Below are 16,193 nucleotides of genomic sequence, written 5' to 3'. Positions count from 1 at the left end.
GCAGTGGTGAAATTTTGGTAGGCTCCAAGGAAAGGGACTTTTCCTGTACCATCTCCTGTCAGGCTCAGAGACACTTTTCCTTGCATCTGATCATCTGTGTGGATGTTCCCTTGATGCAGTTATGGCAGAATGGGGACATTATTTCATAAGGCACACACCTGTCTTAGGAAATAAGTTAGAGAACACATCTCAGGGTGTGATTTAGGAGTTTCAGATGTGATGGAGGACCATGCATAGGTGGCTTTTTTGATCTCTCTGTCCTCTTCTTCTATTTACTGTATAGCTTCCTAGTGATGCTATATTTGGGAATTAGGACGTTCTAGATCAGTTTGGAAAAACTGACATGACATCATGCACAACTGCTATTTTGGCTTTAGGGGGAGATGGAAAATGGGTACAGCCTTTGATAGGTGTCTGTGTCTGTGCCTGGTAGCTCTGTGGCAGATCCCCCTATTAGAAACAATTGAACTGTATCTGACCTTGCAGCCCTCTCCCTTCTGTTTCCAGGCATATAGATTTTAGCCAGCAGGTCTCTGGTTAACCCCTCCTCACTGTTGTTTATTTCCTGCCACTCCGCAGACACACCACTGAGCATTAAGTATGTGAACTCAAAGACGCTCCCTCTCTCCTGAACAGTCTTAATAGCAAACAGTCACGAGCTGGGCTTCTCCAGGCAGAATTTCTACCTAAGAGACATAAGTTCCAGGAATATCTGCCCTTTCTCTCACCCTTTTCAGACTTCATTAAAAGCATCCACTTCAAGAAACTACAACTGTGTTTATTCAAGCTTTGAATTTGGAAGTCGTGCCAGGATCCCTGCCACAGCACGCTTGAACCGTGAAACCCAGGTCAGTTCCATTTTTTGGTTTTCATGTACTGGCACTGCGCTGCAGCTGTTCGAGCTACCAGGTCTCTGTGGAAGCAATGCTTCTTTTAACATGCAGAAAACATCATATTTGATTTTATAACCTTACCTCTTGTTGTAGGTTTTGGGTTTTTTTGTACTACTAAACAAAATGTCAGGGTGGCATGTCAGTGAACATAATGCATTCAAAAAGAATCATGCTGACAGGCTCAAAAACTAAATGCTCTCTTTTAAACAGGCAGGAACAGCTCTGATTTTCCTTCCTGCCCACCAGGCTATACTTGGACTTGAGAAGACAGCTGTGCTTCATCTCCCTGTTGCTCTGTCACTGTGACTGCTGGCTATTGCACTATATAATGCAATCTTGGGTTGTGAGATATGACCAGTTTCGATCAATGTTCACTGAGGTTGACTTTGTGACTCAAAGGCTACTGACTCAATAGCCCATTAGTTTTGTCAGTGAATCAACCCTTTCTCTCTCTTCAAGCCTTCTCTGGTGTGGAGGAGTTTGTGGTTTTTTTGTATTGCTAGGGAGAAGGATACTGGGTTGGCTATTGCACTGAATGGAACTGGAGGGGTGTTACTAGGTTTGCGTGGGGCACTTTCTGAAAAGTGCCTTAGTTTTGTTAAGAATTCTACTCCAGAGCTCAGAATCCAAATTCACAGAGAGTTTGCATTTCTGAAACCTCATGTAAGTAGTCTTTTACTGCAAGGTGGATTTGTAGAGGGAAAATCAAAGTTAACAAAATTTTGTACCTGCAATGTTTGTTTCCCCCAAAAGTGCATTGGAAAATTCTTCTTGAAGGCACAGTACTGTTTCTCTGCATATTGGGAAAAGATCTGGAGGCAGCAGTGCTTTATGCAAGTAAATTTGTTGGTGTTTGACTCATGGTTCTGCCTTCCCTTTAATTCCTGTGCCCTGATCCCTAGTGCATCAATGTGTATGCATCAATGCACACAATCACATAGTGATTGTATGCATTGATGTTGGTAGAGTGCTCTTGGAGTGAGTGCTCCTCTCAGTGAAAGTCATGCTGCTGTCATTTTTTAATGTTTTATACAATGGTGAAGAATAATCTGGAATACACCCAAACATGGACATTTCATCACCATGAAGCCTGCAGTTAGGGCTATTGTCCCATTCAGTCACCAAATAAGAGTCTGGAGAGCAAATACCATGTCCAGCTCCACATCCTCTCTGACTCTTCCGTGGTATGTTCAGTTCCTCTGCTTCTTAGCATATTTTCCTTTTTTCCAACTTTTTTCCTTTGTGCATTTGTTCCTTGTTTAATTATTTTAGGTCATGTCTGCAACAGCTGGACAGAATGCATTAAAGACAAAGGTCTGTGATTTTCCTGTGACAGAAAAATTTGTATAAAAAGATAAATATCTTTTTGGGTGTTATGTTTGTCTAAGACAATGGGAGGATAGGTTCTGAGTGGCTGGAAATGTTATAACTGCACTATTAATGTTTAATTACTATTGGCAGCCAAGAAATGCCTTTCTGGATTAACCAGACACTCAGCTTCTGAGATGTGCCTAGGTGCAAGAAAGTGATAAAGCTCATGAAACCGCACCTCTGGGAACATGTAATGGGATCTTTCCTGTGATATGCAAATTATGCTGCCAAGTTGCTGTGTAAACAATTCATGGGAGATGTAGGGAGAGGTAGTTAAATAATTGGATCACATATCAAAGATAAAATCTATCACTGGGAATGGAAAAATGTGTTAAAATTGTGATTTTGCTATTAGAAATAAATAAATAATGAACAGAAAAAATCTTTGCCCAAAGCATATAGCAGCACTGAAGAGTAAATAGCAAATGATTTATCACAATTGTTGCAGTTCAGAGTAAACAAGTATTTAGGAAACCAGTATGCACAGAGTTTGTGAAAACCAAGACTTTTCCTAGTACAAGTAGTCTAGCCAATTATGCTGGTGGGTTGTTTTTTTTTTCCTTTCTTTGTTTTTTTGGTAACTGAGAAAAGATTACTTCACAAATGTTAATTTGGTTACTTTGCAGGCAGAAGATATGCACTGCTTACTTTTCATTGATAAAACCAATCCCATCATTTCTATTCTGGGCATGAGCAAAGATCTCTGGCAGCCCAGCAAAACGTATTTCAGGGTCATATATAGCCACAGATCAATGAGTGTGAGCAAACTGTATTGATACCAGTAGAAGCTGAGCTCATGCCTTCAGCCTGAGTTTCTAATTTTTGTATTTTACACTGTATGAGGAAAGGATTCCACATAATAGCAGTCCTCCAATAAATCAAAGATTACTCTTTCACAAATGATACTGAAGCCTTCATTGATTCTCTGTCCAACTTGACTGTTCTTCCACAGAGGTCAATTCCTGTAGCACTTGTCTTCCTTCAGCCTTTTCCTATATCTGCTGTTCATTTAGGCTCTGATGTAGCTCAGTTGAAGCCCAGTGAGAAGCCTCATATCCCTCCTTAGTGGGAGCTGCAACATGTGCTGGAGTCCTAAGGGGCCAGCAGCAGAAAATTTAAGGAGGCAGCAGGGAATATTAAAGCATCATGAGTCAAGGGAAATGTTTTTGACCTGCGACTTTCTTTTGTTTTGCTTTGTAGTAGGAATGATACTCTAGATAGAATTGTACAGTCCCAATAAACAGATCCCACATTCAACAAATGTATTGAATTCCATTCTGTGTTTAATCACCAATAGAAACTATGTCAGATGATCTTCCACCAGGAACAATATCTCCTAATTAACAGTAATTAAGGTATATTATAACTACAGGATATGAAACTAGATGGATCTGTCTCTTGACATTTCATATTTGGATTTTTTTTTTCTGCTAAGTCTCTTAATATGCTCCAATTAATGCTAACAGAGGCCAGGCCATTCTCAGTGATGGATCTGCATACGTGAATCTTAGTACCACTGAGATGAGATGAAGTATGAATCTTTCCATCATTAAACTCCCCTCAGAAACATGAATAAATTCCAATTAAACTGAATTTACTAGCCGAAATGTTGATTATGAGGAAGCTAAGGGTCAAAGCTTGATTGTCTTATCCTGTAAAATGCAAAAACCTGTGCCAGACATGACAGGAAAGTCGGATGGCCTGTCTGCAGAATCTTCAGAAGTTCTGTAGCCATTCATAGCAGGTATGACATTTCTTTTCATTCACTGAGAAGTCATGCAAAACTGTTTTGTTCAGGCCCTATTTGAATGAGCAGATTTTTAATTTTAGTGCCCCAAAAATTTTTATCATTCAGAAAATTATTGCTTCTCTTTCTGCACTGTGACAGATACCCAGTCTTTACCAACTGATAAGCATTTGGAAACCTAATCAGTAGTAAACCTGAGGTATAGTATTTGTGTAGATAGCTTAACAATTAAGACGCTTAAACTATTCCTAAATGAAAGGAAATTGCCATCTTTAAAGAGAGAATTTCCTAGCTCAGGCATTTCTGGACGTGTAATTAAACTAAATACACCACTTCCTTGCCCCTAGCCACAGTTGTCCTAAAGAAGATTAACAATATTGAATTTCTACCCAGGCTGAAATCTTGTTTGTACCCTGAAATATGGACCCTGAAATAACATAACAGTGTAAGTGTACTACAACTCCATCTGGTGACTCCTCCCAAACTCAGTGATGCTTCATTTTGTGGCAGTGATGCCCTTTGCAGTATCTCCAATCCATGGGACTCAGGGAGGTGTTCACTATTTCAGAGCTGAGTCTAGAACCAGAAACCAGGCTTCTGCAGAGTTTACTATGGTGAGAAGATATTTGTCTGAAGTAATCTATTAGATGTCGTAGAGCATATGCAATCAGATCTTGCATAAAACACTGGGGGGAAAAAAAGATGAAAAGCCTGTTTTCCACGCTATTCCACTGAGCAACTCTATTATGATCTGGCCTTAATTTAAGTGATCTACTGTATTTGTGATTGCACAACATAATCGTGTTCCTGGGATTGTTATTTCTTTCTGTCATTTATTTTTAGCTACCTCAGTTCTCTGCAACTTCTTAAAGAAAATATTTCTTAGATTTACTTGAATTGTGTTCTCAAGGACAATTGTAGTTCACCTTATCTGATTGAGAAATGGCATGATTACAAACTTTTCTTTTTCTTTTAAGATACCAGTAAACATTTTTTTAGAAGTCTCATATTTTGCCTGCATCTTACATGCCCACACTTGCTTGATCACATGCAGGAAATATTTTTGTACACTGGTGCTATGCATGACTATGAAAGGAGCTGTAGATAGAACAAGATGAGATACAGGCTGTAATTTACACCTGACAGAGTGTGAATTTCATTGCAAGTGCTTTTAAAGGAAACTTGCTGTTTTCTCCACGTTCAGATAAACAGTAATTCCATAGGAAAATGTGATAATTGAGTTTGTTTTGTTTGTTTGGTTTATTCCACTCTGCTTTAGAATTGAATTTTATGGGGAAAGAATATTCCTCAACCTGATGCAATCCTGTGTTTTCTGCAGGCCCGGGTCATGGTTCTTTGATGCTGGACATATCCCATTATCAGAGAACAGCCTGGCTAGGCAAGATTAATAAAGTCTGGGATAAAGAAAGTATAATCAGACCATTTCATGGGTGGGGGATCAAGGTATAGATGGTTTAAATTGCTTGCCAAAGGTGTGTTACAGAGCTATATGCGGAACAGGAATCTCCTGGACCCCTGTCAAGTTTCTTTTTCATTTCTAGAGAACTGAAGACCTGTATTTGTTTTGGCTGAAGTGCAGTTTGGATAAGTTGGAAGACATTTGGAGGCAGAAGGGTTCTATTAAGTCTTTCCCACCAAAAGAAATATTAGTAGGCAATTAAAAGAATAACAAATGGGATCCATTCAAAGTGCTCCACTTGCCGTTGCTCTGAGCTTCAGGCAAGAAAGTACATAGAGGTCATTTGACCTGACCACTTATATATCAGAAGCTGCTGGGGTCACTTAGGCACTCCTAAATTAAACCATATATTTTAGACAGAAATATAGTGGTCTCACAAAGCATTTTCCGTTCGGACCATAAATTCCAAGGACACGGCTTTGTCCTCTACATGTATCTGCTTTGCACTTCCTGTAGTATCACCTGGATAAACAAGGGCAGTTCATACTCCTGTCAGTTTAATCTCTTGCATCATCGCCATTATTTTGATTAATTTGATACCTCAGAGCTTTAAAGAACAAAGAAACCATTAACAGCACGGGCAGAGATGGTGCCAAAGAGGCCTGGACGCTGACCCTGGCACTCTGTTCTCCTCCTGTGTGCCAGAAGAGCTCTGTGCTGCTGTAGGGAGGGTAGTGAGTGGTAGCCATCCAGCTACACTGGGGAAGCTGATAGAAACTGCTGCACCCCAGAGCCCTCTACATGGGCTGTGTCCTCTGCAGTTTCAAGGGGTGAGTCAAGATTGACTCCAAGAGAACATGGTACATAAATTTTCTGGATGAGGATATAAACCAACAAGTCAAAAGCCATGAGATACCATATTCATAGCTACAGGCCAAATGCTTTATTCATAATGTTGCAGTGAAAGTATTAACATTGAATTTGTTTAAAAAGTAACTGGGAGGCCATTTGAGCCCCTTATAATACACATGTGGAGCAGTGCTCTGCTGGTTTACACTGGTTATGTTCTGCTTTATATTTTCCAGAGGGTCAATTTGCAAGGACCTTTGCTGCTATTTATGAATATAAGTAACTAATTTACCAAGGTTTCACAAAGTGGCTTCATGGCTTCAGCTTCATGGTTAAAGGGTCCACAAATCTTTTGGTCTTGTTGTTGACTTTGGGTTGTTTTTGATTGTATCTTGAAGGATAGAAATACTGTATTATGGTAAACATATTATTCTTGTTATTGCCTTTTTTATTAGAAAATATTTATATAGTGCAGTAAATTGACATTGTACTTTACCAACACAGATAAAGGCAAATTCTCTGCTCTGAAGAGCTTATAATTCAAGTAAAAAAAGACAAACAAATGTACAACACTTTGAAAAATGGTGGATGACAGGATTACTAACTACATGAAAGAGGTGGAAGGAGTGCATGAGGAGAGAGAAGGATGCTATGATCATCATTATTCCTAGATCATTATTCCTAGTTTTACAACAAAGTGGCACCTTAAAAGCCTCAAACGAGATGAAAGCCTGGCTGCACAAGGGGCTATGCAGAAGCCTGCCAAGGGGGTGGCCCTGTCCCTGTGTCTTAGAGCAGAGCTGCCTTACTGATACCTCTGCCTGGAAGGCACCGGGCTAAAGCCAGCACCAGTCCAATTATAGCACAAGGAATGCCACATTTCCAGTAGTTTTTAACCTTGCCTGAGGGAAAAACCACATGATTTCCTGCCCTGAAGAATTGTAACTGAAATTGAAGAAAAGAAATGCTCATACAAGATGATGTTTCAGGGAAAGGGGAATGGAAGGATTGTTGACTAGGTAAAGGTATGGCAGGACCACCTGGAGAAAAAAAGGGCTTTTAGCATCATTAGGTTCACCCTGATATGCAGCTCTAGCCTTTTCCATCCTGGCCCCCTGACAGCTAGTTACAAGGCAGAAGCATTGACATAATTTTTGTTGCCTGATCATAGTTGAAGCACACATAGTAGCTGCTGTTTTCCTGATCTGACCTCATGTTAACTGTGGAATTGCTTCTCCCTCAGTGCCCACAGAGCATGTGATAATCCTAAATTTATGTAACTTGCTAGTGATCCCATAAACAACTGTTTAGAAAACAGGCAAAATTCCTGGCTCTGCTTAGCAACTTAATTCAGCCTCTGAGGAAAGCTAATGGGTATGCAGTAGCACAAAGACCCTGGAAGCTCTGCTTTGTCCTGTGGGAGGTGGAAAACATTCATCATTTCCCTCATTTATCTATGGCAAACTACCTCGTAAATCAGAAAGGACAGAGGGAAACTCCCTGTAGCTGTCCTCACTTCTGGTTCAAAAGCAGATGCTGTCCCCAAATATGGCAAGAATGATAAAGAAAGCCAGGAGCAGCCTTGGCAAGGCTGGTGGGCAGAAACAGGGGACTGTGATAGCCAAGAGGTGTGATTTACACTGATCTTTAAAATGGGATTTACAAGGAGCAAGAATGTTAAGTGTCTGGTAAAGAAATGGGGATGAGGAGATGGGATTCATCATTTGGAAGTAGGAAGAAAAGGTCCAGGATGAATTTTCTCTCCAGAGGAAAGGCAGATATAGGGCATCACAGTTGTTGGAAATGTGTTGGAGTGGGCAGCTCCCGCTGTCAAACACTAATAGGTATATGTTGGCATATTCACTGGGGATGGGCAGAAAAATAATCAGAAAGACAACCATCTCTCTCTCTCTCTAATTTGTATGTATCTATATCTGGGGACATTCTCAGTGAGCTGTTGCACACTGAGTTGTGCTTTCTGTTCTCCTGCAGCTCGCTGTGCCAGAGTTATCAGGCAAAGGACAGGAGTGGGAGCCAAGTCCCTCAGGACTGAGTGTCTTGCTGGGATTCATATGGCAGACAGGTAGCAGAGTGACAACTGAGCTCTCAAGGCACAGTTTGCTCAGCCCAGCTCATCTCATCCCATGGGTGCCTGACAAAACAGATATTCATATCCAAAACTGCAGCTTAGACTTCCAGCCAGGGGAGTGAGATGTGCACCTCCAAGGTGAGCTTCACTGCCTGGCAAGGTAGGTGTCTGAAACAGGCTGGCAGAAGTATCTCATTCTCCCCATTGGCAATAACAACAGCAAAAAAGCTCAAGCATAGACGTCTACATTGGCAGAATTTAGGTGAGGTGAATCCCTGCCTTCCCTAATACAACATTGTAACATCTTGGTTGTTGTAACATCTTGAAGAGATATTTGGGTGAGAGAATGGCCCATGGCGGATTAAGGCAAGAGATGTGCCTGCGTTGTAGGGGGAGTGTGGAGTCAATGGATGGAAACAAAATAATGCAAAGAAAAGCAAGAAAAAGCGTTAGGAGGTAAATGGAGAACAGGAGGTATACTAAGAGGGATGGAAAAATTGCAAGATAAATGAGCCCAGGGAGCGCACTGGCAATTTAGATCTTGTAGCTGGAGAAAATATCCTGAGTGTGATGTGCTAAAAGGGGATGGCAGCTTTCAGAGTGAGGACAGATGTAAGCTGATAGAAGACATAGTGGGTTTTTCTCTGAAGCAAAATTTATCACCAGAAACCTTGAATTAAAACAAACAAAACAAGCCTAAATCTCTTTTCCAGATTTTCACTGAACAGCCATCACTGAGAGAATACTTGATGGTATTGCATAAAGTTTTGATCAATATGACTTTAGATTGCTTTAATATTCTGCAAAAAGTGCTCTGCAGATCATCCTTGCACTTAACCAAGGACACTTAGGTGTCACCTCTTGCCATAATTTGACCTAGTGATAAAAGTGTATTTTGAAAATATGAAAACAGTTTGACTGACAGGTTTGGGGGTTTTTCCCCGATGAATGTCTGCCTGAGAAGACAGGCTGCCTTAACTCCAGGAGTTCAATTATACAGAATTTGAAGGAGAAGAAACATTATAATGAATGCATTTCAGAAACTTCTAAAAAGTTACTTAAAATAGACTTTCCATACATAATGTTACCATGTGAAACTCAGCTGTATCCTGTTCTTCTGGGACTAGGAGGCAGCAGTCTGTGTTCATTTGGCAATTCAATAGCAAGGCACCCCTGCCTCTGATGGTGTGTATGATACAGTCCCTGGGGCTCTGCCAAAGACAGGGCTTACCTGTCAAGCTGTTCATTTTTTCAGGAGGTGACATGGGAATGATTTCACTTTAGGTTAGCCAGGAAACTAAAATACTTTTTCTGGAAGTGTGTCCTGGCTTGCTTTGGTCTCTTTTGTCTTAGATTTTCTTTAAAAACACTCAACCAAACAACCCTTTGTATTTCAGCTTGAAGTAGGTTTAGTAAACACGAAGCAAGAACATTGTGTGTGGTACAGTGTGAAAAAGATATTTGATAGGTGTGGTGCATTTATACAGGTATTCTCTCAAGCCCAAAAAGATAAGAAATAGCATGTATAGCCCGTATGACTCCCCCAGGTACTTTATGGCATGAAGAAGGCATTCCAGCACCTCTCATTTCAGTATTCAGCCTTTCAATGAAGTTGCTGAAGTGTCTTTGTTCAAAATCTTCTTCTAAGGCTCCCCCTTTTGTCTGACATGCAGTGGTGTGGGATGTCATGCTTCTAAAATAATCACTGGCCTTTAGTAGCAAGTAGTGTGATAAAAGGCTTGCTATTATAGTACTGCTGTAAATAATTAAAACATTTCAGAATATTTTGTTGTTGTTAAATAAAAATGAAGTTAAAATGCAGCATTTCAAGAAAGGATTGTCCTAATTTAGTCAGTAAGTCACTGTTCTTTTAAATGGGAAGCAAGTGAGTCACAATTGCAAGCCATCTTGGCAGGGTGAAAAACAGAGATGCAATCATCAATTCACAACAGGGTTTTGTGTTCAAGGAATAATCAGACCTGTTTTTATCAAGGCTGTGCTGCATTGCTAGCCAGCAATATGGCTTTTTTTTCTCTGTTCCAGATGATTTTGGAACTGCATATGCTTTTTCAGTAAGTAAGCTGGACTTCTATAATGCTTTGCTTAATGTGCCTCCAGATTCTGTTATTTATGGACTTCAGCATAATCAGACTGCAGCTGCTAAAATACATGCAAAACAAAAAGCACATTTGTAACCTGTTAAGGCTTTGCTCTGAGATGCCAGTGAAGTCTGGGATTTACCATGAAATATTACTGAGTGACCTTTCAAGGAGCATCACCAGAGAATACCTGTTTATCTTGGAGACCTCTGTTTTATTTTTCTTTCTCTGTTGAAATCTTGCAGAGTTCTGCTTTCCAAGGGAAGTCTGGCCTTTGTGTGTACCATGTGTTATCTTCAGGACATGCTGGGACAGTGGATTTAAGTAATGCAGCATCTCAAATGAGCAGTTCTTCCAGAAAATATTTTTTGTAAAATTGCCTTTGTTGAATATAGAGGGAAACTGTAAATATATTGTGATTTTTCTCTAAGTTGTCTTAGTCCTATCAGTATGAACATGATTTACTCATTAACTGTTTTTTAGTGAAAATCAGTGAAAGGATCCCTTGCAATTATGGAAAAACCTCCATATTCAGTTTACATAGTTAAAAGTGAAAGGTCTTAATGCACCAGCACATATTTTATGAGTTTATAAGATGACAATGTAGGTTTTTAGTGGCATAATACAGAATGAACAAAGGTGTTTTAAATCCTTCATGAGACAAAAAAATTTGAAAGATTCTGTGAGTGAACACAAAACCAGAGCTCTTATTTAGGCTCTAAGGGAGCTTATCTTCCCTAGCTTGTGCCTAATGAAGCTGTTTTCCTAAGGAAAGTGCTGGTTCCTGCAGAATTAATCTTTGCTTTCAAAGGCCTCCTGTAAAAGAGAGATGTGGCAGAAAATTCCATGTAAACAGGGTGACTCTGGAGATGCTGGAAACCAGTTGGTCTTTGCAGTAGAGCTGCTGGGAGATTAAGCATACAGTGGATGTATATGTTAGGATCCCTTCCCAGAAAAAAAAAATTTGCTCCAGAAAAGTTTTGGTAACTGATGTAATTTTTTACTTGCTGTAGTAAATGTGTTTTTGCAAATTGTTTTATGACAAGTGTTTCCCTTCAATTCATTTTGAATTTCTGAATTTAGGTCACATGTTCTAGCTGTTAACATACCATTAACCATGCAAAATAATGCCTCTTCTTGTAACACTGCATATGCAATAATATCAAAAATATTTTTAAAAGCCATCTTAGAATCACATTGGAGATGCTATTTTTTTTTTCATGTAGCCCAGGAGGATGGCTATGGTGCAAAAATATCATTTTCATTGTTGCTAGTCCCATCTTTCTTTATCATCATAAGATGGTCAGAAAGAAATGAACAGTGGCTTACAGCATATCCTTGTCTAGCTTTTCTTTCTATTTTCCCTTCTTTACTGGGAGTCCTGTATGCAGCTGGAGAAACAAAACACTGGGAAGAATCAGTACAAAACACTTGATATATTTTAGAAGACAGCTGGAGGTAGCCTGATAAATGACCTGTACTTTGGCAGGTCAGGTGGAGTGTGACCAACCTAATGACCACTGTCCTATGAATCACAGTGAATAGTAACAAACACTTTGAAATTGCCTTTCTTTAAGAACTGGAAAACTCGCCTACACGTAACAGTTCACAAGATTCCACATTGCTCCTTTCCATCTGTGTTTCCTCAAGAACCAGCACCAATAGCATTTAATGACTTTGTGACTTGTACTCCCAGGTTTCAAAAGGTTGATGCCAACTTTTTTTTTTCTTGAAGGATTTAGTGGTCACAAAAATTAGACAAAGAGCTGAAATGACTGAAGGTCACTCAGCAGGTCAGTGTCAGAGCTGGGCACAGAACCTCCTCCTTGCATCCCAGGGCTGGCTGCTGACCCAGGCACTCCACAGAGCCTCGTTGCAGTGGTGCATTTAATCAGCTTCACTCTGTGCTGTAACTCATTGTGGTGTTATGGATATCTAAAGGGTAGGATTTTAACTTCACAATCTGCTGTTATTGAATTAGTTTTATGTTGTGTTAATTTCTTTGTCTCATGGCATTCATTGCCTGTGATAATTGATGCACAATATATAACCGACTTCTGCATTCATTTGGGTAACTGCATTTAATTGCCTGGTATAAAATATGTGCACTAAGTACAATCTGCTATGACTGCTATGACTGAGAAGTGCTCATTGGTATGGACTCGAGGGTGCTTTATCTTCCTGACAACCTGTATGAGGGAAGTCTAAATGTCTCTTGCAATTCACTGTCCAAGGACTGGTACTTGCATCATGTCTGCAAAAAGAGAGCCCACCAAAAAAGTATAATGTGAAATCACTTTATAAAATGTTTGGCATCAAAATTTTTTCAATCAGAAATTCTCAAATCAGGAAGTTTTTATTAATGTCCCTACCTCTCCCAAACATCAAGGAATAGCAGGGCCCAGAATATTTTATACATTTTCTCCTGTAAATCAGGATTATGGCTTTATTTGCTTCTGAAGTTATTCCCCTGGAGTAGAGCTACCCGCATGCTCAAATTTTTATAAAAGCAGATTTCTTTTACATATATCTTGAGGTCATTAACGCCCGGAGGAGTATTCATGAATTGTAAATCAGGAATGCTCTCTAAAGGTGTGGTGTCAGTGAAATGGTGTTGGTTAATGTCTGCTCAGGTTACACAAGATCCCTGCATAAGCTTACACTTTCTTGCCTGTTTAACCAGTAACAGTGATTCAATTTATTATCAAGAAAGCAAGAATCTTTGCTAGTAGATGTATGTCTCATCAAACTCAGGATCTTGCTTTTTACATTACTTAGACATTGAATTTGTTTATTTTCCTTCCTTTTATTTCCAGTGTCATGAAGGGTGTAATAGTGCAGTGTCAGAGCTGCACAAAGAAATGCTAAAATTTGCCCAAAGCTGGTTTTATTTTAAGCATTAATGAAACCTTCTCTATACAAATTTTCAGAAGTTTTTAAACAAAAGCTAATGTTTGAGTCTAAATCAGGTATGTAATGCCTGTGGGACTATTTTAGCCGTATTATGTTGCTCTGTCTTAATGTAACCACTGAGTTGTCACTAGAAGGGATGTTCACAATTAGTATTTTTCTTCTTAAAAGAGCTAGTTTCTACAGTCTGTGTCCTTCAGGATGGAGCATTAGTTCTGCCTACAGCTTACTGCAAATTATTCAGCGTTCATAGGTTCGTTTATGCTTGTTATTCAGCTCTCTTCCACTGACAAAATAGCCTGCAGCAGTTCTTGGTTAGATAGAACTAGTTCCACTTTAGGCTCCTCACGTTCTCTTTTATGGCTTTCCCCCTGGTTCACCCTGCACTGTATCCAGGTACTTTTGATGAAGCAGCAGACCTGGTGGTCAGAGAGAGGGCAAAGCTGCCCAGAGCCAGGGTGGGCTACGAGAGGTTGTTTTGAGCAAAGACTTCCTTGGCACATTGGGCAGACCTGGTGGTACAGTACACCATGAGTTTCACCAATTCAACCCACTGAATATGCTTTCATTTGTATTCAGGGTGTTATATTCTTCTTCCTCTGCAAGGACTTTAACAAATACTTGTAGATAATTCATGAAAGTGTACCAAAATTTGAAATATGTGAACATGTCAGAAGGAAAACACCAAAAAGTCATTCCCAGGAGACTGAGGTCTGATCCTGCATTTCTTGCAGAACTGGGGCAACTGGCATGTGGGCTTGGCTACACAGAAGAGTGTGTAGCATTCAGCAGCAGAGCTGTTGCCCGGTACACACTTCATCAAACAGTAAAACATGGGCAAGGGGAGTGGCAGAGGGAATCCAACACCCATTTTCTTCCTCTTGTCCCAGCAATCCATGCCTATCTGAGGTGCCTTTGCCCCAAAACCATGGGGCAGTACTTCCTTCCTCCCCATTAGCCGTGGTGATGCTTTATGGGGACAAGGAAGTAGCGCACTGCAAGGTATGAAGGGGCACTTCATCACCATTGGTTTTTAAGTGCTCCTTTCTTCATCAAGGCAACAAGGCTGCTGGTCAGGGGAAGAGGTGAACCACTCTCATCTGGGCTATTCAACCTATATTTGTAAATTGGGATTGATTTGGCAGTGATTCATAAAGAGCAAGGAGGGCTGTACTGAGTAAGAAATAACTTATTGACAGGGAATAATTCAGCCAGCTCTAACCTGAAAACAGATGTTTGTGGTCAGAAGTTTACAGCCTCAGTGGAAAGGTCTAAGTACAAGCTTAAAGAGCTGAACAGGAGACACCCACTTTTTAAAAACTTGACATAAATGACATAAATCTTGGCTGCCATGCCTTATGTTAGTCACATTCCCTGCAGAGGACTTCCATTCAGTGTTTGTTTGCTGTTTATAGATGTTATTTAAAAGCTAATTTTATGATAAAAATATTTTATGTTATGTATAATGAATAGTGGAGATCAAATAAGAATTGGAATTGCAAATTCAAATATTAAGTGTTGATAAATATTGACTTTTAAGTAGACACGCTGTCGATTTGAACAAAATGCTTTTTAGCATAGTATACTGGTTATTTGTAAATTACAACATACAAAAAATGTAGACCATTGTCTGAGCCTGACTCTTCCCTTTTTCAGCCATTGATTTTGTCATGTTCCTATGAAATGATTTGTACAGTGTCATGGAACTAATACATAAAACTTTCTTGCTTGTACTTCATGCACATGAAATGAAAAAAAGAAAAGTGTGGGAGGTACTAAGCTAAAATATAGTGTAATTATGTTAATTGTATCTTTTCAAAAGACAAGTCCTTAGGGTCTGCATGTTGGAAACCTCCTAATTATGGTCTTTCAAGTAGTTTCTTAAAGTCAGCACAGCTATTCTAGGGCTGCATAACTGACCAAGATTCACCTGCACAGTGCTAATAAGCGCCCCAAACACTTGTACCTGGTACCCAACACCCTGGATCAGACCCCTAAGGCTGCTGCACAGTCAAAAAAATGAATGTGGCCCTCCTTAACCCAAAGTCCCATATACCTGCTGCACAAAGAGTAGCTTGGGCTTGTGTATGTGATCATCCTCAGCCCAGTGTTTTCTGTCCCTGCTGGAAGTGCTGGGAGCTCACAGACTTTGCTCACACCTGTCACCTGTTCAGCCTCTTTTCTGATGAGCGATGCGCTAACATGGTGAGCCTCCCAAGCAATGATACCAACATCAAGAGGTTGCCCTTATGTAAAATTCATGGCCTGGCAGATAGCTGATGAGAGCAATGTGCTTTAGGTAGAAACAGATACTGCACTTTTGCTTTGAGTTAAGTAACCTCTGTGAGCCAAGGGTACAGCGTTAGTTAAGGAGCAGGCATCTTCCTCAGCTTTGTTAGGTTTTCTTTGCCACATCTGCAGGCTCCATTCTGTAAGTCATTGCATAGTATTTTCTTTCCTCTTTCCATCTCAGAACAGATGACTATTTCCTTGAAACTTGCAACACCAGTTAATTGTTAACAGTTTTAAAAAAAAAATTCATATTAATCCCTTAATATGTTCTTTCAGCCGATGCCTTCATGCCGAGGAGGCTGTGTAGCTACTGATAAGACCTAATTTGTGAAGGGCTTTTCAGTGGCCTGACAGGTTCATACATGGTACTGTTTGTTCAGCAGGCGAGGAGGAGCGTTTTCTGGAATGCCTCTGTGGAGGCTGTGCAATGTGTGCACCGAGGCTGGCACGGGTGATCCGGAGGGAGCGGGCAGGAGCTTCGAGTGCCTCCCAAAGGGGTCGGTCTGTTGTTGTGCTCTGACTC

The 16,193-nt window shown here is 40.2% G+C and overlaps 1 protein-coding gene across 8 annotated transcripts in view; it reads left to right on the top strand.

Annotated features, from left to right (window-relative positions):
- The window catches only part of ENOX1 (ecto-NOX disulfide-thiol exchanger 1), a 357,261-nt gene that overhangs the window by 206,037 nt on the left and 135,031 nt on the right, over positions 1-16,193 (top strand). The window contains exon 3 of one of the 8 annotated variants that reach the window (XM_064714411.1): positions 738-848. The exons of the other annotated variants lie outside the window; for them this stretch is intronic. The gene's annotated coding sequence lies outside the window, so the exon portion shown is untranslated. The remainder of the gene's footprint in view (positions 1-737; positions 849-16,193) is intronic. 8 annotated transcript variants of the gene reach the window in all.

The sequence above is a fragment of the Zonotrichia leucophrys genome, chromosome 1 (assembly GCF_028769735.1).
Source record: "Zonotrichia leucophrys gambelii isolate GWCS_2022_RI chromosome 1, RI_Zleu_2.0, whole genome shotgun sequence".
NCBI lineage: Eukaryota > Metazoa > Chordata > Aves > Passeriformes > Passerellidae > Zonotrichia > Zonotrichia leucophrys.
This window is presented reverse-complemented; position numbering and strand designations above follow the sequence as displayed.